This window comes from Amblyomma americanum, chromosome 6 (assembly GCF_052857255.1).
Source record: "Amblyomma americanum isolate KBUSLIRL-KWMA chromosome 6, ASM5285725v1, whole genome shotgun sequence".
NCBI lineage: Eukaryota > Metazoa > Arthropoda > Arachnida > Ixodida > Ixodidae > Amblyomma > Amblyomma americanum.
Window position 1 is genome coordinate 80,676,485 of NC_135502.1, and position 23,160 is coordinate 80,699,644.

The following is a 23,160-nucleotide window of genomic DNA, read 5'->3' on the forward strand; positions in this document are numbered from 1 at the left end:
TAAAATGTGGATCAATATAAACGCAGCACACTGTGAGTGTTTTAAATGTGTGCAGGATGGCCACCACAGCTTCTAATTTGGTTTTAAGCTTGTGTTCTCGGGCTGCGATTCCACTGTTAACAATGATGGCTACGCCACCCGAAAGCCGGCTCACCTGCTCTCGGTCACGGCGGAAGACCTTAGAGTGTTTTAGAATGTTTTCGTGTTTAAAGCCTAAATTTGTCTCCTGTAAACACAAGGCGACAGGTGAGTATGTGGCTAATATGTCTTTTATGTCGCTTAGGTTATGTAAGAGTCCCCTACAGTTCCAGTGTATAAAAGCCATGTTGTATTATGTGGGTACTGAAAGGAACTAGGTTGGGTTTTCAGGCGCCCTTATTCGGGGCTTTTCTTTTTTGTTTCGGTCTATGGAGCCCCGCCGCCCTTTCGACGTCGACGCCTTAGGACTACTTTGACTTGTGTCCATCGTGTCCATCGCATCCTCCGACACGCTGGACGAACGTGCAAGCCGCACGTTTGTTTTCATGTTCGGCCTCTCCGTGTGGGGAGGGACCTTGGGGTCCGCGGACCTGGAGGTCCGCGCGTCCTGTTTAGTGGGTGGTGGCGCAGCGCTAGCTGCTGCCACCTTGGGCACGGGTGGCCCCACTACAGGCTCACTGCGTGTGGCCTGAGTGGGAGCCAAAAGCGGCTGTGGTGCTGTGCCCCTTTGCACCACATCGGAGAAAGTAGGTTTGTGTATTGAAGCTACCCTCTTTCGCGCTTCCCTAAATGTTATGTTTTCTTTGACTTTGATTGTGACAATCTCCTTTTCTTGTTTCCAAACTGGACATGTGCGTGAGTATGCAGGATGGCTGCCCTCACAATTTACACATAGGTGTGGTTCAACTGCACAGTTTTCGGAATCGTGTTCATGGGAAGAGCATTTAGCACATGTGAGTTGGCCCCGGCAACTCTGAGAGCTGTGGCCGTAACGTTGGCATTTGAAGCAGCGTCGTGGGTTTGGTATGTACTGTCTTAGTTGGAGCTTTATGTAGCCTATTTCTACGGAGTCGGGGAGGATACTAGATGCAAATGTCAGGACAATGTGCTTTGTGGGGATTTCTTTATTATCTCGTCTCATTTTTATCCTGTACACGTTGGTCACGTTTTGCTCCTTCAAACCTTCCAGAAGTTCTTCATCAGTTACATATTTGAGGTCATCATCTGAGATAACTCCCCTAACAGTATTCAAAGATCGGTGTGTGCTGATTGTGACCGGTATATCTCCGAATGACTTCACTTCTGACAATTTCTCTTGTTGGTGGTTGTATAAAACTTCTAAAAGAAGGTCTCCGTTTGCTAGTTTTTTGATCTTGTACCCTTCTCCTATGGCACTTGTTAAAGTCCTGGTAACAATGAATGGTGACACTTGTCTAGCAGTTTGTTCCTCGTGTTCGCTGTGAACAACGTGGAATCGAGGGAAGCTTGTAGCGTTTTTTTTTTTTTTGAAGAATTTATCTGTCTCGGTGCGCCCTCTTTTTCGAGGGAGATCGGGTTGAAAAAAATGAGAAGCCATGGAATGCGTTCTTTGTTCGGCAATGGTGGCAGCCACCCACCATGGAGCCCTACATGGGGACGGGACAGGTGCCTTTAAAAAGCCCTGTCTGCGCCAGCTGTACACCATCACTATAACCAAATATGGCGTAACAAAGGTTTGTCAGCCACACAAGGTTAACCCTCGCCGCCAGGAAAAAGGAAAAACCAAGAAGTGAGTGGGAGACAGGAGAGTTGTGAGAAAGGGGTAGGAAAGTGAAAGATGAAGTGGAGAATAGGAAAAGGCGACTGCCGATTTCCCCCGGTCGGGTCAGGCCGAAGGTGCCGTCTACAGGAAGCTGGGGCCGAAGTGGTGTGTTGCCTCCGCCGAGGGGCCTTAAGGGTCCAAACGCTCGGCATCGGCTCAACCACCAGGATCCCCTTTTCCCCGGACACGGCGATGCCACGCACGGCGAGGCGTGGGTGCTCGGGTCCGTGGTGATGCACGGTTCACCATCATCCCCTTGCGGGGATGTCCCTGCGGATGCTCGGGAACCCGCGGTGTCGCCACTCACCGTCGCGACGCCTGCAAGCTGCAGGCGCCCCCCTGCGGGGAGGATGTAACACGTGTAACCGCTCAGGCAACCATAATCCGCCCATCCTCAAAATAACCGTGGAAGACGCATCACCGCCGGCTCCATTTCCCGATTAGGTGTAGAAAACAACGCAAGGTTGAAAATCGGTACGAGCACATTGCAAGTGCTACGACCGCTAATTGCAAACCTCCACGACCAGTTTTCAAGCGTTTACGGGAAGCGGGTACAAACACATAAAGGATGACTAACACGGCCGTTACACAAGTGAAAATGTTCTTTATGGAACATAGAATGCTCAAGTTCCGCACACAATAACAAGCACAACGAGGAAAATACGGTGTGTTCCGATGAGGCGCACTACTGTCGATTCCACTAACTTCTAGCAAGCCTTGAGGCGGCTTCGTGAGTCTCATTAGGTACTGTACGCTTGTCCAGTGCCTCTGCCTCTTGAAATAGCGCAAGGCTGACGAATAGCACTAACATCAAAAAAACCACAGAGTACCTTGCAGCACAGGCAGGAAGAGAGCCGTCGACTTCATTCCGGAAGTTGCCAGAGAGGATGAGTCATGGTGAGCGCCTTCAGGGCGTTCACCAGGGGACACGTGCACCATTCGATCGCGTACCTGCAGCGAAACCGGCGACCACAACAGCATGGCGCCCACTGCGCCAACGAGACACCGCGCAAGGTGCTAAGGCTGGCCTGGATGCGCTTGGTGCCTGGAGGGACGATCTCGTGGGACGTCGGCCCAGCACGGGTCTACAGGACTCGCTGCCGCCTGGCAGGCACCTTCGTGGACAGCGCCTTCCTCTCCGCGGTGGTTGTTGTCGGTCATCACTGCCGATCGGCGACCGCATTCCCTCAGGGCACCGTTGTCGTTTCTGTCCAGATGTGAGCTGACGCATATCATTACTCAGGCCCCAGCCTGGAAGCGGAAGAGCTGACTTGTTGTTGCCTCAAAAACGATGACATGGGGCGTGCCGCAAAACGGTACGTCTTCTGTTTCTTCGTTTTCTACTTGCGCCCGTTGATGATCAGTAAGCTGTAGCCGGTGAAAGAGCCGCATGTGTAAAGCGAAGAATATTCAGGTATATCATAACCGGCTGCGGGGAAAACAGAAGGTTACGGTAAGTTTATAATGCGCAGAAGGGCAAGAGCAAAAATAGTGCGAGAATTTTGTTTACCCTGTAATGCTCCAATCTTATAGCTTTAAATATAATTTTAATATTTGCAGGAGTTGAGCGTGAGCGTCAGAGAGAACAACAGTATGAGTGGGATTCGACTTAGCTTATCACTACAGACTTGAAAAAAGGTTGGAAACTTTATTATATGGACCCACAGAAGATCGACGAAAGATATGCGCATCCTGGCCAATCTCCCGCAATCTCCCTTTAAGCCTGAAAACATCATCATCATCATCATCATCATCATCATCATCATCAAGTCTTTATAAAAAGGAAAGCTTCATACCTAAATTCAAATTCATGCTTCTTGAGTTCGACTACTGATCCGGAGTTCCCGGGTTCGAACCCGACCGCGGCGGCTGCGTTTTTACGGAGGAAAAACGCTAAGGCGCCCGTGTGCTGTGCGATGTCAGTGCACGTTAAAGATCCCCAGTTGGTCGAAATTATTCCGGAGCCCTCCACTACGGCACCTCTTCTTCCTTTCTTCTTTCACTCCCTCCTTTATCCCTTCCCTTACGGCGCGGTTCAGGTGTCCAATGATATATGAGACAGATACTGCGCCATTTCCTTTCCCCCCCAAAAAAACAATTATTATTATTATGCTTCTTGAGTCATCATGACAAATATATCTCGCAAGCACCACTACTTGGCTTTTCTTTTTTTTTTGCAACAAAATTTCGAAAGCTCATCACACGTATGGCCAGACCTTCTGCATTACCCGATTACGTATACAGTGTTTGCACCGCCCGCTATATGACATTGATCAACCAGGTGCTTCACTTTGTCTTTGTATTTATTTTGTAAGACAGCCGCATCTGCTGCGGGACTTGGTTCTGTGTATGCAGCTTTGAACGTGCTGGATAGCAGTATAAAATTCAGAAATTTCGTGCACTCGTACTGATTTGCACTTCCGCTTGTTTGAAATTTCATCTGTGCTTCTCTTTCCCATTCTCACTATGCAGCTGTAGTGACATAATTTTATCCAGCTTTCAGTGATTTGCGGCTACTCACACACTAATTTTCGAAGCTCAAAGAGGAAGTTTAAAAGAAGGAATCACGCTTCTTGCACGTGGCTTCTTTTTACGCTAATTTTTGCCACCAGTCACAACGCCATGAGAGGAGCCGACCTATGCAGGATGATGCAATCATTTATCATATGTCGAATCACATGCGCCTACCCGTACTATCATCTGCGTCGCAGCGACCTAGAGGAACTCAATAGCGTCATTAGGACAGCATACAAGGCGGTCTTTGGCCTACCGGCATACGCCAACTCAGATCGACTGCTGCAGTTGGGAATTTTCAACACGCTCGATGAGCTAATCAAAGCCCATACGTTCCCACAAGTGACTCGCTTGTCGCGCACTGTTGCGGGACGCGCAATTCTCTACAAACCCCACATCCACCCCGTTGAGGAGGTATGTGCAACACCACATTTATCGGCCGACATTACTAACAGACTAGTTAAACCAGTAGCCAAGAACATGCTGCCAGGTAGACACGGCGCCCGCAGGAAAGCTAGGGCGCAGGCACTCAGGAAACAGTACGAGAACGAACCACGAGCAACGTACGTGGATGCAGCTCAACACATCAAAGGCGGGACATACGTGGCATCTATGGCCACTCCAAAGTCAGCCCTCGTTAATGCCACGACATTTCACGCTAGCTCCACACGCGAGGCGGCGGAAGTAGCTATCGCAATGGCCATCGCGGATCGCCGAACCAAATCTATTCTAAGCGATTGTAAGAGCGCCATTCAAAATTTCGCCAAAAACTCGGTAAGTGTGGTAGCAATGCGAATTTTGTGCGACATCGGAAACGAGGGCGACACCGGAAACGAGGGGGTAGACCGTCTAGCCCGAGGTTTAACCAACCGGGGGACGGGAGATCTCTCGGTATTGGATGCCTCCACCGAGGCGCCTCGCTCGTATGCGGAGATTATGAACTTTTATCGAGAGCTAAGATGCAGATATCCCGCCCGTCAATCCGACCTTGACAGGGCGCTAGCCACGACACTCAGATGCCTACAAACAAAGGCCATTCTTAGCCCCTGCCGATTATGTTTATTCACAAGCAGTGAATACGACACTGCATGCCCGCACTACGGTGAAGGCGCGCACGCCATCCAAGAACATATATTATGGGAATGCGCTAGTAAACACACTCCGACGACATTCTTGCCAGCTTCATCGGTGGAGGAATGGGACAAGCTCTTGGCCAGCTCAAGAAAAAGAACGTAGCTGGCCCTCATCATGCGAGCTCAAGAGGTCGCCCCCAACTGGAGGCCACGCCGGACTCGCCTATGCCCCAACTAATGCCTTCCATTTTGTGGAAATAAATTTGTAGCTACCACCACCACCACCACCACCTAATTTTCGCTAAAAAAACGTCAACTATCGCCAAACCTGACACCAAAATAACAAATTTGGGCGGACTTCTAGTTAGAGTTGACTATATCTCTATATTATCGTGGAGTCCAGTTCAAAGTCCCAAAAGAGGAACAATTTAAAAGCCGACCGCGTTCAACAGAACGCCCAGTGTCCCGAGGGAAACTCGAAGAGTTGAGTTGAACGAACTCCAATCTTTCCTATTCACCTGTTCCGGGCTGAGAAACGCAGTGAGTCGTATAGCAGGTGCAAACATCTAAACAACTTCAGACAGGTGTGTGTCATGCAAATTTCAAGCAACCCCCATTTAAGGGACTTGAAAAATCACAGACCGATCCGCTTACTGTCCGTTGCCTACAAGGAATTTACTAAAGGTAATCACTAATAGAGCAAGGACAACCTTAGACTTCAATCAACCGAATGATCAGGCAGGCTTTCGTAAAGGATACTCGACAACTGACCTTATTCACACTATGAATCAGATCATATAGAAATGCGCCGAAATATCCAACGCCTGTATATAGATTGGAATGATTCCGAGAATGTATTTGACTCGGTGGAAACCTCAGCACTCATGCAGGCGTTGCGGAATCCGTGTTAAGAAGTCTTATATGCAAATATAAGTGCCTGGAGTGCGGCCTGATCTCGGTGGCCAGAACCGACAACGCACTCCCTCACCAGAACAGGAGTGTGCCACCCTGGTGTAGTACTTCGCCACAACCTTCTATGATCAAACCAATTATATGCAAATACTAGAAGATATATATACATAGCAACTGCACAGCTACCATAGTCCTCCATAAAGTCAGCAATAAAATTTCAGTAACGAAGATTGTCAGGCACGGAGACATGATCTCGTCAGTGCTATTCACCGTAAGTTAACAGGTGGTATTCCGAGTCCCGGATTTGAAACAGTTGGGAATAAGAGTCATTAGAGAATAGCTAAGTAATCTGCGATTCGCTGAAGACATTGACTTGCTCAATCACTGAAACGATGAGCTGCAAAGCATCATCAATGAGTTAGGCAGAGCAGAAGCGGTGTGTCTAAAAACTACAAGCAGAAAACGAAACTACTGTTCGACAGTCTAACAGGGAAACAGCAATTCACAATTTGTAGCGAGGTACGTGCTGGAAGTGGTAAGGGAATACGTCTCCTTAGGGCACGTAGTGACCGCTGATTCGGATCATGAGAGGGGAAAACTAGAAGAATAAGAATAGAGCGGAATGCATATGAGCAGTTTTCTGAGATCATGAATGGCTGTTTACCAATATCTCTGAATAGAAATGTATAATACAGCTTGTCGTGTTCGATGCGACGCCCGGTCGCCCAAAGCCAAAGCTCCTGGCCGGGCAAGGAGTGACGTGGTATGTCACGTGGCTGCCACACCTCCACCGCTCCTCCACTTGAAGGTCAAATTACGGCGCCGATGACCTGGTTTTGACTAGGACCGTAAAGCTTTCACTTTAAAATTACGGCAGAGACACAAAAGTCTGCTTGCGTGTGGGAACGCGAAAGCATTAATCTAACTGGGTGCATTGACACCCACCCACACGCGCGCTTATGACACCAGCTGGAACACTGTACTACGTATGGTTGCATAGCAATTTTTATAGAAAAATAGGTCTCTAAGGAAAGTAAATAGCGCAGAAACATCTCGCCTGACTCCTCAACCGCCTTTAAGGGAAGAGGTAAAATGACCGGACAGGCATACAATTGAAGGAGCGTATGTGATCAGTTCGAATCTCTGTCGCAAGATACGTGTAAGCTGTATGCAGCGTTAAATCGTATTGCACCACACGGAACCCAGTACGACGAATGGTTGCGTCACAATTTTGGTATGAACGTTGTTGGGAAAACTGGCGCCAAATTCAGGTCAGCCGGTGAGGAGTATACAAATTTGGACAAACGGCATCAATATGATTGCCTGAAGTGGCGGTGCTCGGCTTGCTGTGTGCGCAATACGGCCTTTTGATGACGTCACCCTACTTTTCTTGCCATCGCTGGGATTTTCTGCACCATCGGCGCGTACACACACCAGCACACACGCCACCGGATTTTCCCGTAATGGGACTAGTAAAGCGTTTTAATTTAAACCACGCGCTTCTAATATAACTTTTCTGCGATCGACGCATCTGTCTGAACGCCGACTTGACAGCGTCCGCTGGAAAATACTGCCTACAAACTGGTGAGCCGAGCATGATTATGTACTGCTCGGAGCATGAGTGAGAGGCCTCAGCCAGTGAGGCCGGGTGAACTTGTGTATTTTCTCCAAGGGACGCTGCGAAAGGCATGCTTAGTCGCACAGCAAACGTACTCAACTGCCTACTCGAGTACTGCATCAAACATTTGTGCGGAGATTTGTTTTACGTAGTAAGAGCCAGCGCGTTCCGGGAGTGGATTACAGCGTGAAACGCATGTCAGAATGAGGCTCCCTGAAGAGAAAGGTGGAAAGCAAACCTTTTACGAAAGGCTCCGTTACTGGATACACATGTCGAGAACTGCAGGAAGGGCTGTAAGGCAAATGATGATAAAAGCATGGCACTGAATTCAGTGCGAAGTACTGCTACAATGAAGAAAACCTGTCGAGTCACATCGTCCGAAGACAAGTGATCGAAGTTTGAAAGGCGCGGTGACGCTGTATGATCACGGTGCATCCCGACAGCTCAAGTCACGCGCACATATGACACGAAGATTCTTGTCTCGCGAACAAATAAGCTTCATTGTGTTTCTTCTGACGCAAGCCGTAATTTTGACTTGCAAAGGACCCGCGCAACGAGAAAGTGCAGAATTTGGCGCACGTATATAGAACGCACTATATCTTCATATGATCACTTTAGCTCCTGGTGTCCAGCAGTGACAGCTTAAGAAAACAACACGCTTCCCCTAAAGCGTGTCATATTTTGTTTTATTATCAAGACCGAACCACTAGAACACTTGCAGTTATTTCAGTCTCAAGAAGAAACTATGTTGAAGCAGTTGCACAATTTTTTATAGGATGGCGTAAACTGACGGGCTAGTTGGTTTTACATAGTGTTTTACCAGCGAAAGCAGACGCGGAGGAAGGAACACGGACAAAGCCAGTTTGTCTTTTTTCGTGTTCCTTCGTCCGCGTCTGCTTGCGCTGCTAAAACACCGTTTTTAATAGGATCGGCAGAGTATAAAAGGTCAGTCATTGTGCCATCTCGCCGAAAACATTATAGTTTCTTTTTGTTCGTCCCAGCAGCTCATACAATGACTATTACTTTGCTATTAAAACCCTATTTGCCAGTCAAAGTTTCTTTAATGCTATTTGAGATGCTTTTTCAAGTTTTTGGTCTTTTTCTGCCGCATTGAGTCAGCGTCGTTTACATGTGCACACTTTTCTACCCCGTTCACAAACAGATTTCTGTTTGAACGATCTTCCGTCAGGGGTGCTCTACTAGCTCTGAACTGCGTACGACTGGCATTAAACACACAAATTACGGCGTTAAACAGCTCCGTGAAAATAATCGAAGGGCTAACAGACACAAAGTGATTTTAACGCTTATATTTTCTTTCGCGGGTAAAAAGTGATTGAGCAAGTAGCCCAAGGCACCCAACGTGAACCTCCTCATTAAGCGTGCGAGCGACCATGCTGCGGCAAACAACCCATCATTCCATAACACACCGAAGTTCTTTAAAATTAACCTATGTCAACGGATGCGACACGTGTAACCGCTCAAGCAACCATACTCCGCCCATCCTCAAGATAACAGTGGAAGAGGCATCACCTCCGTATCCACATGCCGTTTGGGTGTAGAAAACACAGCAAGGTTGTAAATCGGTACGAGCAATTGCAAGCGTTCCGACCGCTAATTGCAAACCTCCACGAGCAGTTTTAAAGCGTTTTCAGAAAGCGGGCACAAACACGTAAAGGGTGCCTAACAAAGCCGCTACACAATTGAAAACTTTCTTTATAGAACACAGAATTCTCAAATCCCGCATACAAAAACAAGCATAACGAGAAAAATGCGGTGTGTTCCGATGACGCACCATACTGCTCATGCCACTAACCTCTAGCAAGTCTTAAAGGGGCTTCGTGAGCCTCATTCGGGACTGCACGTTTGTCCAGTTCCTCTGCCTGTCGAAATAGCGAAAGGCTGACGAATGGCACTAACATCCGAAAAGCCGCAAAGTACACTGAAGCACAGGCAGGACGAGAGATGTGGACTTGAGTCCGGAAGTGTTGCCAGAGAGGATGAGTCATGGTGAGCGCCTCGATGGCGTCCACCGGGAGACGGGTGCACCATTCGTCCGCGGAATCGCAGCGAAACTGGCGACCACAGCAGCATGGCGCCCACTGCGCCCACGAGACGCAGCGCAAGGTGCTAAGGCTGGTCTGGAGGCGCTTGGTGCCTGGAGGGACGATCTCGTGGGACGTCTGCCCAGCACGGGTCTACAGGACTCGCTGCCGCCTGGCAGGCACCTTCGTGGACAGCGCCTTCCTCTCCCCGATGGTTGTTGTCGGCCATCACTGGCGATCGGCGACCGTAATCCGTCAGGGTTCTGTTGTCGCTGCGGTCCAGACGTCAGCTGACGCATAGCCTTACTCAGGGACAGGTTTGGAAGCGAGAGAGCTGACAGGGAACATGCGGCAAAACGGTACGCCTTCTCTTTCTTCGTTTTCTACTTGCGCCCGTTCTTGATAATTAAGCTCTAGCCAGTGAATGAACCACACGTGTAAAGCGAGGAATATTCAGGTATAACATAACCGGTTGCGGCGAAAACAAAAGGTTGGAGTATGTTTACAACGAGCAGAAGGGCAAGAGCGAAAATAGTGGTGAATATTTTGTTTACCCTGTGATGCTCCCAATCCTTCTTATAGTTATAAAAATAATTTTAATATCTGCAGGTCTTGAGCGTGAGTGTCAAAGAGAATAATAGTTAATAGAATTAGTGAGATTCGATTTAACCTATCACTACTGAATTGAAAAAAAAAGGTGGGAAACTTCATTATATGGAACCAAAGAACAGCGAGGAAGCATGATTTTAAAATATTTGCACAGCATCGCCTTAACAATCATCTTCATTGCCCTCGTGATCAATGGGCGATAAAAGGAAAGTTTGTGTCTCCAACGCACCCTGCCGTTGCTATCTGCCGTTATGCCTGAGGACATCATCATCATCATCATCAAGTCTTTGTGAAGAGGAAAGCTTCATACACAAACTCAAATTCGTGCTCCTTGAGTCGCCATGACATATATCTCTCGCAAGCAACTCTACTTGGATTTGTTTTCTTTTGCAAGCAAATTTCGAAAACTCGATCAAACACGTATCACGAGACCTTCCGCACTCCCCGATTACGTATACAGTATCTGCACCGCCTCCTACATGACATTGTTGACCGGGTGCTTCAGTTTGTTTGTCTATGTATTTATTTTGTAAGACATCCACTCTTACAGCCACATCTGCAGCGGGACTTTGCTCTGTGTATTCAGTTTTGAATGCTCCGGATACAAGCATAAGATTCAGAAATTTCATCTACTCCTGCTGGTTTTGTATTGTCGCTTGTTTGAATGTTCATCAGCACTTCTCTTCCCATTCTCACAAGGTATCTGTTCCGACAAATTTTTATGAAGTTTTCTTTGCAATGCGGCTACTCACACACAGATCAACGAAGCGCAAAGAGGAAGGGTAAAAGAATAAATCACGATTCCCGCACGTGAAACCAACCGCCATCGTGGCTCCTAATTTTCGCTAAAGAAACGTCAGCTATCGCCAAGCCAGACATCGAAAGAACAAATTTGGACGGGCTTTAGAGTTGACTATATCTCTCCATTATCGTCCAGGCCAGTTCAACGACCCAACAGAGATAGAATTTAAAATCCGACCGCATTCAGGACAACCCCCATGTCCCGAGGGAAACTCGAGGAGTTGATTTGAAGAGACTTCAATCGTTCCTGTACACCTGTTGGGCTGAAACACAGAGTGAGCCTTATAGCAGGAGCGGACATCTATACACCGTTAGACAGGTGCGCGCAATGCAAATTTCAAGCAACCCCCATTTCAAGGAATTCAAATATCACACACTGATCAGCTTACTGTTCGGCGCCTACAAGGTATTTACTAATGGGAATCGCTAATAGAGTCGGGACAACCTTAGACTTCAGTCAAACGAATGATCAGGCAGGGTTTCGTAAAGGATACTCGACAACTGACCGTATTCACACTATGAATCAGATGATATATAAATGCGCAGAAATAACCAACCCATGTGTATAGCTTGGAATGATTTCGAGAAAGTATTTGACTGAGTGGAAACCTCAGCACTCATGCAGGCATAGCGGACTAAGGGTGGAGAAAAGTCTTATATGTAAATACTGTAAGACATCTGTACCGACTGCACAGCTACGATAGTCGTTCATAAAATCAGCAATAAAATTTCAATAACAACGGGTATCAGGAAGGGATACAATAACGCCAATGCTATTCACCACCTGCTAACAGCTGGTATTCCGAGGCCTGGATTAGGAACACTTGGGGATAATAGTTAATGGAGAATACTTTAGTAATCTGCGATTCGCTGATGAAATCGGCTTGCTCAGTCACTCAGGAGATGAGCTGCAAAGCATGACCAATAAGTTAGACAGGCAAACTAGAACGGTGTGTCTAAAAACTACATGCAGAAAACAAAGTAATGTTCAACTGTCTAGCAAGGAAACAGCAGTTCACATTTATTATCGAGGTGCTGGAAGTGGTCGGGGAATACGTCTACTAAGGACAAGTAGTGGCCGCTGATCGGATCATGAGAGAAAAAAAACTAGCAGAAAAATATAAAGCGGAGCGCATGTGACAGATTTTTTGAGATCATGAATGGCCGTTTACCAATATCCCTCACGAAAAAAAAAATAAACTACAGCTGGCCCGGTAGCCCAAAGCCAAAGCTCCTGGCCGGGCAAGGAGTGACGTGGTATGTCACGTGGCTGCCACACCTCCACCGCTCCTCCACTTGAAGGTCAAATTGCGGCGCCGATGACCTTGTTTTGACTAGTACCGTAAAGCTTTCGCTTTAAAAATACGGCAGAGACACAAAAGCCTGCTTGCGTGTGGGAACGCGAAAGCATTAATCTAACTGGGTGCATTGACACACACCCACACACACACGAGCGCGCATGACACCACCTGGAACACTGTACTACGTGCGGTTGCATCGCAATTTTAATCAGAAAATTGGTTTCTGAGGAAAGGAATCAACACAGCAACTGTCTTCCATCTCGGTGGACACCTCAACCGCCTTTAAGGGTACAGGTTTAAGGAAAGGAAAGGCATACAATTGAAGGCGTATATGTGGTCTGTTCGAATCTCTGTCGCAAGCTGCGTGTAAGCTATATGCAGCGATATATCGTATGGAACCACACGGAACGCAGTTCGACGAATGGTTCCGTCACAGTTTTGGTACGAATGCTGTTGAGAAAACTGGCGCCACATTGAGGTCGCCCAATGTGGAGTGTGTTTGTGTGTGTGTATATATATATATATATATATATATATATATATATATATATATATATATATATATATATATATATATATATATATATATATATATATATATATATATATATATATTGAACAACATATAACAGGTGTTTAAGGGAAGGTGATCACTAATTAAAAAAGGGGGGTTTGAGGTAACGCGAAGCAATTTGGCCCATAGTAATATGTTGGCGGATGTCATAAAATAGGTGAATCATCTCAACAAGCTAGGAAATTAACTAAATTCCAACACCTGAGTCCAGTTAGAGATTTGCAGCCGGCCGTTAGTAATAGCCATATCATTTTGTAGAATTTAGAAAACACCATTACTCTCGCCGCTGTGGCACGACGAAATTTGGCTATTTTGACTAGTTACGACCACTGGAGGGGTTGCTTTGCCTGCACGCTTTCGAAAGCGCGTGTATATTCGCACGATGCAGCCAAATTATGACGAGCCACAGTGGCCGGCTACAAATCTCTAATTGCAATCAGGTGCCTATTGGTAATAATAAATAGTTAGCTATTAGAATTTAGTTAATTACTTAGCTAGTTAATAAGATTCGCCTGTGTTTGACGTTTGTTTTACCTCAAAAACTATTTTTAAGCACGAGTGATGACCATTACTGAAACACCTGGTGTATACATATATGATTGCCTGAAGTGGCGGTGCTCGCTTTGCTGTATGCGCAGTACGGACGCTTGATGACGTCACCCTACTTTTCTTGTCATCGCTGAGATTTTCGGCGAGTACACACACTAGCACACACGCCGCCGGCTTTTCTCGTAATGCGACAAGTAATGCGTTTTCATTAAAACCATGCGCTCTTAACACGTCTTTTCTTGCAATCGACGCATCTGTCTGAATGCCGACCTGACAGCGTCCGCTGGAAAATACTGCCTACAAACCAGTGCGTCGAGCATGATTCTGTACTGCTCGGAGCACGAGTGAGAAGCCTCAGCCAGTGGGGCCGGGTGATCTTGTGTATGCTCTGCAAGGGACTTTGCGAAAGGCATGCTTAGTCGCACAGCAAACGTACTCAACTGCCTACTCGAGTACTGCATCAAACATTTGTGCGGAGATTTGGTTTACGTAGTAAGAGCCAGCGCGTTCCGGGAGTGGATTACAGCGTGAAACGCATGTCAGAATGAGGCTCCCTGAAGAGAAAGGTGGAAAGCAAACTTTTTACGAAACGCGCCTTACTGAATACACATTTCGTTACCTATAGGAGAGGCTGTGAATAAAATATGGCACTGGAAGAGGTGCGAAGTACTGCTACAATTATGAAATTCTGCGATGAACCGCGGCGCCCGAAGACAAGTGATCGAAGTTGGACCGGCGCGGTGACGCTGTGCGATCATAGTGCATCATTACCATTACGGCTCAGGTTATGCTCAATTATGACACGAAGATGCTTGCGTCCCCTAGAAATAAGCTTCGTTGTGTTTTTTTCTGACGCAAGCGGAAATTTGACGAGCTGAAGAGCAGAATAACGAGAAAGTGCAGAATCAGAGCACGTATAGAGAATACGCAGGATGTTCATATGATCGTTTTAACTTCTGGGCACGTTCGCATCGGCGAAACGACCGGAGCCCAGCAGTGTTAATTTTAGAGGTCAGGCTTCCTCTAAAGCTAAAGCAGTCATATGTTCAACAATACGCTTCAATAAAAATAGCAGTCCTCAGGTCTCAATTACGCGACTTTATTTTATTATCAAGACAAAACAATTAGAACAGTTGCAGTTATTTCAGCTTTAAGAAAGAGGACTATGATTAAGCAGTTACACTGTGTTTTTCATAGCATCGGCAGATGAACAAGATCAGTCTTTGTGCGATGTCGCCGAAAGCGATAGTTTGTTTTTATTTTTCTGTCCCGTGAGCTCATATAACAGCTATTACTTTCCTAATGAAAGCCTATTTGACAGGCCAGGCTCCCATGTTACTGGGGGTGCTTGTCAATTTCTTGGACTTTTTTTCTGCTGCAATGAGCCGGCTTTGTTCACAGGCACACATTTTCCTAGCCGGTTCACAATTAGCGTTCTGATGGAACTATTTCCCGCTAGGAATGCTCTTCTAGCTCTGTACTGCGTACGACTGAGATTACAAAAACAAATTATGGCAGTAAACAGCTCTATTAAAATGGAAATGGTTAACGGACACAGTGATTGTAACACTTATATTTTCTTTCTCAGTAAAAATAGATTGTCCAAGAAGCCCGATGCACCCAAATCGAGCCTCCTCATTAAGCGCGCGAGGGACCAAGCTGCGGCGCTTAACTCATGATTACAAAGCACACCGAAGTTCTTGAAAATTAACCTTTGTCAAGGGATGTGACACGCGTAGCACGTTCAAGCGTTACGAACGCTATTCGCATACCTACACAAGCAGTTTTAAAGCGTTTACGAGAAGCGAGTACAAAGGATGGCGAACACAGCCGTTGAACAATTGAAATCTTTCTTTATAGAACAAACAAAGCTCAAATCCCGCATACAAAAACAAGCATAACGAGAAAAATACGGTGTGTTCCGATGACACGCACTACTGTCGATGCCACTAACTTCTAGCAAGTCTTAAGGGGGCTTCGCGAGTCTCATTCGGGACTGTATGTTTGTCCAGTGCCTCAGCCTGTCGGAATAGCGCAAAGCTGAAGAGTGGCACTAACATCCGAAAAGCCGCAAAGTACCCGCTATCACAGGCAGGAAGAGAGCCGTCGATTCATTCCGGAAGTTGCCAGAGAGGATGAGTCATGGTGAGCGCCTCGATGGCGTCCACCGGGAGACACGTGCACCATTCGGCCGCGTAACTGCAGCGAAACCGGCGACCACAGCAGCATGGCGCCAACTGCGCCCACGAGTCGCCGCGCAAGGTGCTAAGGCTGGTCTGGAGGCGCTTGGTGCCTGGAGTGACGATCTCGTGGGACGTCGGTCCAGTACGGGCCTACAGGACTCGCTGCCGCCTGGCTGGCACCTTCGTGCGCAGCGGCTTCCTCTCCCCGATGGTTGTTGTCGGCCATCACTGGCGATCGGCGACCGTAATCCGTCAGGGTTCTGTTGTCGCTGCGGTCCAGACGAGAGCTGACGCATATCCTTACTCACGGACCGGTCTGGAAGCGGAAGAGCTGACAGGGAACGTGCGGCAAAACGGTACGCCTTCTGTTTCTTCGTTTTCTACTTGCGCCCGTTGTTGATCATTAAGCCGTGGCCACTGAATGAACCGAATGTGTAAAGCGAGAAATATTCAGGTATACAGAATAACCGGCTGCGGCAGAAATATAAGATTACGGTGAATTTTTACTGAAGAGGAGCTCAAGAAAGAAAATTGTGTAGAGTTTAATTTCGAGGAATTCAAAAGAAGCCTACGTATACATTGCCATACCGCTTGATTTTTAAAAATTTCTTTCAGCCAAATGTTTTTTTAATGTCAAGTCATGCACTCTTGCGTACCAGCGATCATATCTTCATATCTGCTTCATTTGTTGCTTGATCGAGTGCTACTGTCTGTAAGTATGTATATCTTAAGTGTCATTGCTTTTTAGGTTGCTGATTCCGCCCTGTCCGAAGTTTCTGCAGCATCAAATAATTTGCTACTTACACATACTTTTTTTGCTCTTCTTTCTATTGTTATTAATATATTGTGTAACCTCTGTATTGTCAAACCTAATTCGACTTTAAAACTTACAATGTTGTGTATCCCTGTTCTTCCCCTCCTATCCTTTCCTTATTTTTGCGTTTGTGAAGTCCGGCTCCCCTCTATAATGCCCACCGGGCCAAGAGGGTAACTGAAATAAATAAATGTCTGGGGAATGCTCCCAATCGGTCTTTTAGTTATAACGATATTTTTAATATTTGCAAGAGTTGAGCGCGAGTGTTATAGAGAACAATAGTGAATGGATTGAACGGGATTCTGCCAAAAGAGAGCTACAGAAGCATGATTTTAAAAGATATGCACAGTACCGTCTGCACAGTCATCTTCATTGCCCTCGTGATGATGACGACGATAGAGAGATAGGTATATAAATTTAATGAAACGAAAGCAGAGAGGTCGGCCAGAAAGATTTAGATCTGGCCTGCTGCTCTGCACTGAGGAAGAGGAGGAGAAGAAGAAAGAGAGTCGTGATAGGTGAAGATGTGGTGAGAAGGGAAATGAGAGCATGTGGACGCACAGTTGATGGCATCACAATCGACGATAAAAGGAATAACTATTCGAAAGAGGAAAGATTCACATCTAAATGCAAATAATTGATGCTTGAGTCACCAGGGCAAATATCTCTCGCAAGGACCTCTAATTTCCTCTTTTTTTCTTTTTTTGCAAGCAAATTTTGAAAGCTCGACACACGTATCGCCGGGCCCTCTGCAATCCCAGATTACGTGTGCAGTATTTGCACCGCCTGCTGTATTACTGTGTTGATTAGATGCTCCAGTTTGCTTATCTATGTATTTATTTTGAAAGACAACGACTGTTACAGCCACATCTGCTGCGGGTCCTGGCTCTGTGTATACAGTTTTGAATGTGCTAGATACGGGTATAAAATTCAGAAATTCCATGTACTCGTACTGGTTTTGCACTCTGTCTTGTGTGAGTTTCATCTGTGCTACTCTTTCTAATTCTCACAGGGCAGCTGTTATGGTATATTTTTATCCAGCCTTCTGTGCTTCTCGGCTACTCACACAGTGATCAACGAAGCGCAAACAGGAACTGTAAAATAAGAAATCGTAATTCCAGAACGTGACGCCGCCGCCATCGTGGTTTCTAATTTTCGCTAACGAAACGTCAACTGTAGCCAAACCTTACTTCAAAGGGAGAAATTTGCACGGACTTTGGGAGTTGACTACATCTCCCTGTTATCGGGGAGTGCAGTTCAAGGACCCAACAGAGGAACAATTTAAAAGCCGATCAAATTCAAGATAACTCCAGTAGCCCGAGTGAAACGCTGCAATTTTAGGTGAACAAACTTCAATCGCTTTAGTATATCTGTTCCGGGCTGAGGCACAGAATGAGTCGTATAGCAGGTGCAGGCATCTAACCGCCATCAGACAGGTGCTCGCCATGCGAATTTCAAGCAACCCCTCATTTACAATGTACTGATCGGTGCCCCGTGGTTATGACTTACATTGGCGCATACCCATGTGTAACCGTACATAGCAACTCTGTTCTTGTTGTTGCTGTGGTATGCCTGAAGTGAAAAATGGCACCCAAGTACTGTGGAGGACTGGCTAAGACACCGGCACACACGTCAGAATATTTTGCTGCAGACTATTTGAAAGACGACTCACATTAAACAACCGGATTTCTGGGCACTAGGCGAGTAATTGATTGGAGGAAATATTACTGTATGCGAATAATCATGAACACCAAGTTAAGCCGCAGCATTAGCTCTGATTTAAAAGTACGCAGTCGGTGAGGTGAGGAGGGCGGATGTGATTAAAAAGTTTTAGGGTGGCCGCAGCTGGCACAGGACAGCCTTAATTGGAGAGATGTGAGAGAGGCCTTCGTTCTGTAGTGGGCGTAGTCAGGCTGATGATGATGGCGATGATTTCATAAATACCCAGATTTGTTTGGTCCCGATTACCATCAAATTAATGTAACAAATTGCGGTAGATCACGATCGAAATCGCCATGCCTAGAGCTGCAACATTTTTGACCAGAAATTTCAGCCTTGACCGTACAAGTGCACTCGTTGAAAGCAGATTATTTCACTTCACGGGGAAAACTCCACCGAACAAGAATTTTCGTGAGATTTGCCTATTCGTGTTTCATATGGATCGTTTATGAGTAGCAATATGCACCTTTTTCCTTCAATGCTTGCAGGGGACACGAAGGAAAACAAGAGATCTAACAGTTCTCTTCTCCGAAAAGAAAGCAATTACGGAAGCATTAACGACGACCATAAACCGGGGTTTTCCACATTGAGTTTGAAGAACAAAGCGGCGTCATGCAAGCCAAATTTTCTGCACAGAGCATGCTTTGCGTTTTCTGTTTCGGTCATGACGACTACCGCCTACACCAGCAAGATTCTAAAAGCAGTCCGTGGACCTGGAATTGCCACAGAGGATGAGCCAAGGCGAGCGGCTCGATGGCGTCCACCGGAGAGTTAAATGCATCGTCCTGGCATGGCGCATAGCACCTGACGGTGCCTGCTTACACTAATCAGCAAAATACGGTCTACCACTGTCGATATGTTGCCACAGAGGATGAGCCGTGGTGAGCCGCACGTCCGTGGCGTCCACCGGCGGGCGAGGCACACCTGCCAAGGACCCGGTGCGTTGACCCTGAAGGTGCCCACTGACGCTAATCAGCAGAAGATGGTCGACTGTCCACTAGGTGCCGCCAGTGAGGATGAGTCATGGTGAGCGCTTCGATGGCGTGCAATAGAGGCGAAAGTGCACCCTCCTGCATGCCAAAGGCCAGGCGCTTAGATCCTGACGGTGCCCACTGTCACCAGCCAGCAAAAGACGGCTAACCGCGGCTTCTGGATGCGGGGCAAATTGCTGGGACGGTTCCTTCCGACGGCGGTTGGCGCAGCTGAATGGCGTGGGATGAGGATTAACATGGGTTGACGGCAGACCTGCTTGAAATCGAGAGAGCTTGCAAGTAACTTGATGATGATCAGGCGTCTTGTTGTTGTTGTTGTTAGCCTAACAAAAGATGGCACATACCCACACTGGGGGATCGGCCAAGAATCGGGTGGCTATTCACCTGAACGCAGTTAACAAAAAGGAAAAGCACGTTGGGAGCGCAACACCGGTGAATTTTTTGTCATGAACAGAAAAAAGATGAGTGTTTTGATTAAAATTTTAAGAATAATAATAAAGAGAGGGAATAAATATTAATGATTTTTATTAAAAACGTAATTATTGATAGAAAAGAAAAGGTTGGAACACTTAGCAAGGCAGTCGGTGAGATTCTATCAGGAAATTTAGAACAGCGGTACAAACAGATCTGTGGCTGAACCCAAATGTGGTGGCGCCAAATGATAGCAAGAGCGGGCTGCTCAAACTAAGGCCAAGATGCTGCAAGTGCTCCTCCAGCAACCTTTTTCTCAGAGAGTTGAATCGGCGACAATACAGCCAAAAATGTTCAATAGATTCAGGCTCACGGCAAAATGCACAAAGGGGAGAGAGCGCCAAACCCGACTTGTGTAAATAAAAATTAAGAGGGAGGATGCGGCAGCGCAGCCTCGTCAGTGATACTTCAAGCTGCCGAGAGCAACAAATTTTCCTGTTCCAATAATATTTAAGGTGCTCATAATCCACCGATGTTAAAAGTGATGTGTCTTGCGTGCTTAAAAACGCACGTCGCCGAAATCTAGATGCTGTAATATAGGCTGTAGCCGGGATGATTGGCAACACGGGGCCGCTGAGGGAAGCCTTTGCGAGATTATCAGTAATCTCATTTACTGTCACACTGCTGTGACCAGGAACCCATACTAAATGAACAAGGCTCAAATGCGGAGGAAGTAGGGATAAGAAAGTTGATAAAATGGGACCGTCAACATGTGCAGCGAGGGACGAACACAAAGATAAAGAATCAGTAATTACTGCAACTGCTGTAATAGAGGGGTCTAGCTTGCGTAGAGCAAGTACAACTGCTAGAAACTCTGCCTGAAAAATAGGGGTAAAATCTAAAAGGCGCAGAGAAAAGGACCAGTCTAAATGCGAGAAAAATATTCCCACACCTGCTTTTTCATTGCATTGCGATGCATCAGTGGCTATTGCTATATCTGTAGGTAGGGTCCTCAGATGATCTTCTAGAAGACCATTTAGAATACTCGGTGGCAAAAGTTTTGCATTTTTTGCGAATATGTCGTCGAAAACAATGTGTATAGCGGGCCCATTGCGAAGCGCAGGAAGGATATCATAAATGTTTACATCTAAAGGCTGAAGTAATCTTTGCACAAACACTACCTGAGGGGAATTGAAACGAGACCAGGGGACACCAAAAAAGGAGGTCGGCTGAGAACAGAAAATGCTTTGGGAACGGTGGAAATGGGATTCATAGATCCTGAGGTAAGATTGCACAGTTAAAAATTGAAGTCGTGATAAGAGAGACGGAATGCGGGCTTCAAGGTACAGCACATTGATAGCCACAAATTTTGGAAGGCCGAGGCACATGCGAAGTGCTTCCCTCTCTAAAAGGACGAGAGGGCGAAGTTTATATGTAGCCGAGCCTGAAAACAACACTGATCCAAATTCTAAAATTGGCCTGACATACATTATGTAGATCATTAATAGCGCATCTCTGCGCATGCCGTACCGGTGATGACATAATCTCCGTAACATACCCACGGCACGAGCCCCTTTCGCCGCGACATGGTCAATATGAGGTCGCCAGGTGAGTTTGTTGTCATAAATGACCCCTAGGTATTTTAGGGATTGAACCTGCGGTATTGTTTTTAACTGGCAAGTGAGAGAGACCACTACAGGAGTGAATAGAGGGAAAACAAGAGTAGCGCACTTGCCAACATTTAACTTCAGGTGTAATGCGCTCAACCAGTGCTCAAGTGTATTCAAATATGACTGCAACAGACCATACAGAGAATGTATATTCGGCGCAGCAGCAATAAACGCAATGTCGTCCGCATAGACGTAAGTGCGTACATGGCGGTGGAGAGGAATTAAGCTTAACAGAATATTAAAGAGCACAGGAGAAAGAACAGCTCCTTGCGGTACACCTCGCGTTTGTCTATACCTCTCTGAATGAACACCATTATGGACGCAAAAGAATTCCCTGTTATGAAGAAATGCAGATATCCATGCAACTATTGTTACGGTGTGGGATGCCACGGGGTGGCCACGGGCCCGCCCAGAGAGATATAGCAGCAGTACGGAGGAGAGCCGGCGAAGCACGACCGGCGGCGGCCAAGCTTTCTCGTTCTATCTCCCTCGTGCTAGAGCCGCGCGCTCGCCGCTCGCGCTCGCTCTCCGCCTCTTCTTTTATTCCCGTATCACTATATAATCTGGAAATTGAAGAGACTGTAGCCTATGTATCAGGATGGAGTGTTCTACACTGTCGTAAGCTTTGGCGACGTCTAACGTAACCAAAGCCGCGACCAGGCGTCTACGACGAGCAAGGAGAATTCTGCTCTCAAGATCAGCATGTGCATTCCATATCGAACACCGTGGCCGGAACCCGAGTTGGCACGGGCTGAGTATACTTTTGCGGTCCACAATGGCTGACACCCGAATTAGTAACACCCTTTCTATCAACTTTACCACGTTTGATGTTAAAGAAATTGGCCTAATATTATCCAATTCATAGCCTCCACCCTGATTTTTATGTAAAGGGATCACCTTGGACAGCTTCCACTCAGAAGGTATCCAAGCATGTTTGAGAGAGTAGTTTATTAGGTGCAATTAGGAGTTGGGAGACTCTTCAAATAGAATCTTGAGCATCTTTGTGGTAACACCATCAGGACCAGGAGCAGCAGCTGGCAATCTCTGGACAACTTGTGAAAGCTCTGATAGATTTACTTGTGAGGCATTATCATTTGGCACGACTGGTGCAAACAACAATGGTCGCATAGGTAGTAAAGACGAGAACCGCTTTTGCAGGCCTGTGGCTATTAATTCAACCGCCTGGATAGCTTCTACAGGGGACATAACTAATGACTGAAAATTATGAAAGGACATGAGCTGTTTCCTAGACCGTAGAAAACCGAATAGTGCACGTTGGTTGCCTGCCTTTGAAAGATAATCGAAGTGTTCTGAGTCATATTTTTCCTTTGCGCGAGAAACTGTGCGTTTAAAGGTGGCTGCAATAAATTTATAATCACTCCAGTCATTCGGACATTGGTTATAAAGAAGCTTTTTCCATGCTGCCTTCCTCCGCCTGTAATCTTTTGTACAGTCCGCATTCCACCAGTTAGAAGAATTCCTTTTTGTTGGCCTCACCAGGAACTCCGACTTTTTACGGCTTTCCTCAATAGCCAGACATATGCTTGCTTACTGGTGGACCTCGGCGATGTTAGACACTGGAGCAAGGGCAGAGCGCA

At 46.6% G+C, this 23,160-nt stretch overlaps 1 long non-coding RNA gene across 1 annotated transcript in view; it reads left to right on the top strand.

Moving 5' to 3' along the window:
• Nucleotides 1–19,489, top strand: part of LOC144093780 (uncharacterized) — a 46,172-nt gene extending 26,683 nt beyond the window's left edge. The window contains exons 2-3 of the long non-coding RNA XR_013306328.1: nucleotides 15,979–16,312; nucleotides 18,978–19,489. This is a non-coding gene — a long non-coding RNA (uncharacterized LOC144093780). The remainder of the gene's footprint in view (nucleotides 1–15,978; nucleotides 16,313–18,977) is intronic.
• The last annotated feature ends 3,671 nt before the right edge of the window (nucleotides 19,490–23,160 follow it).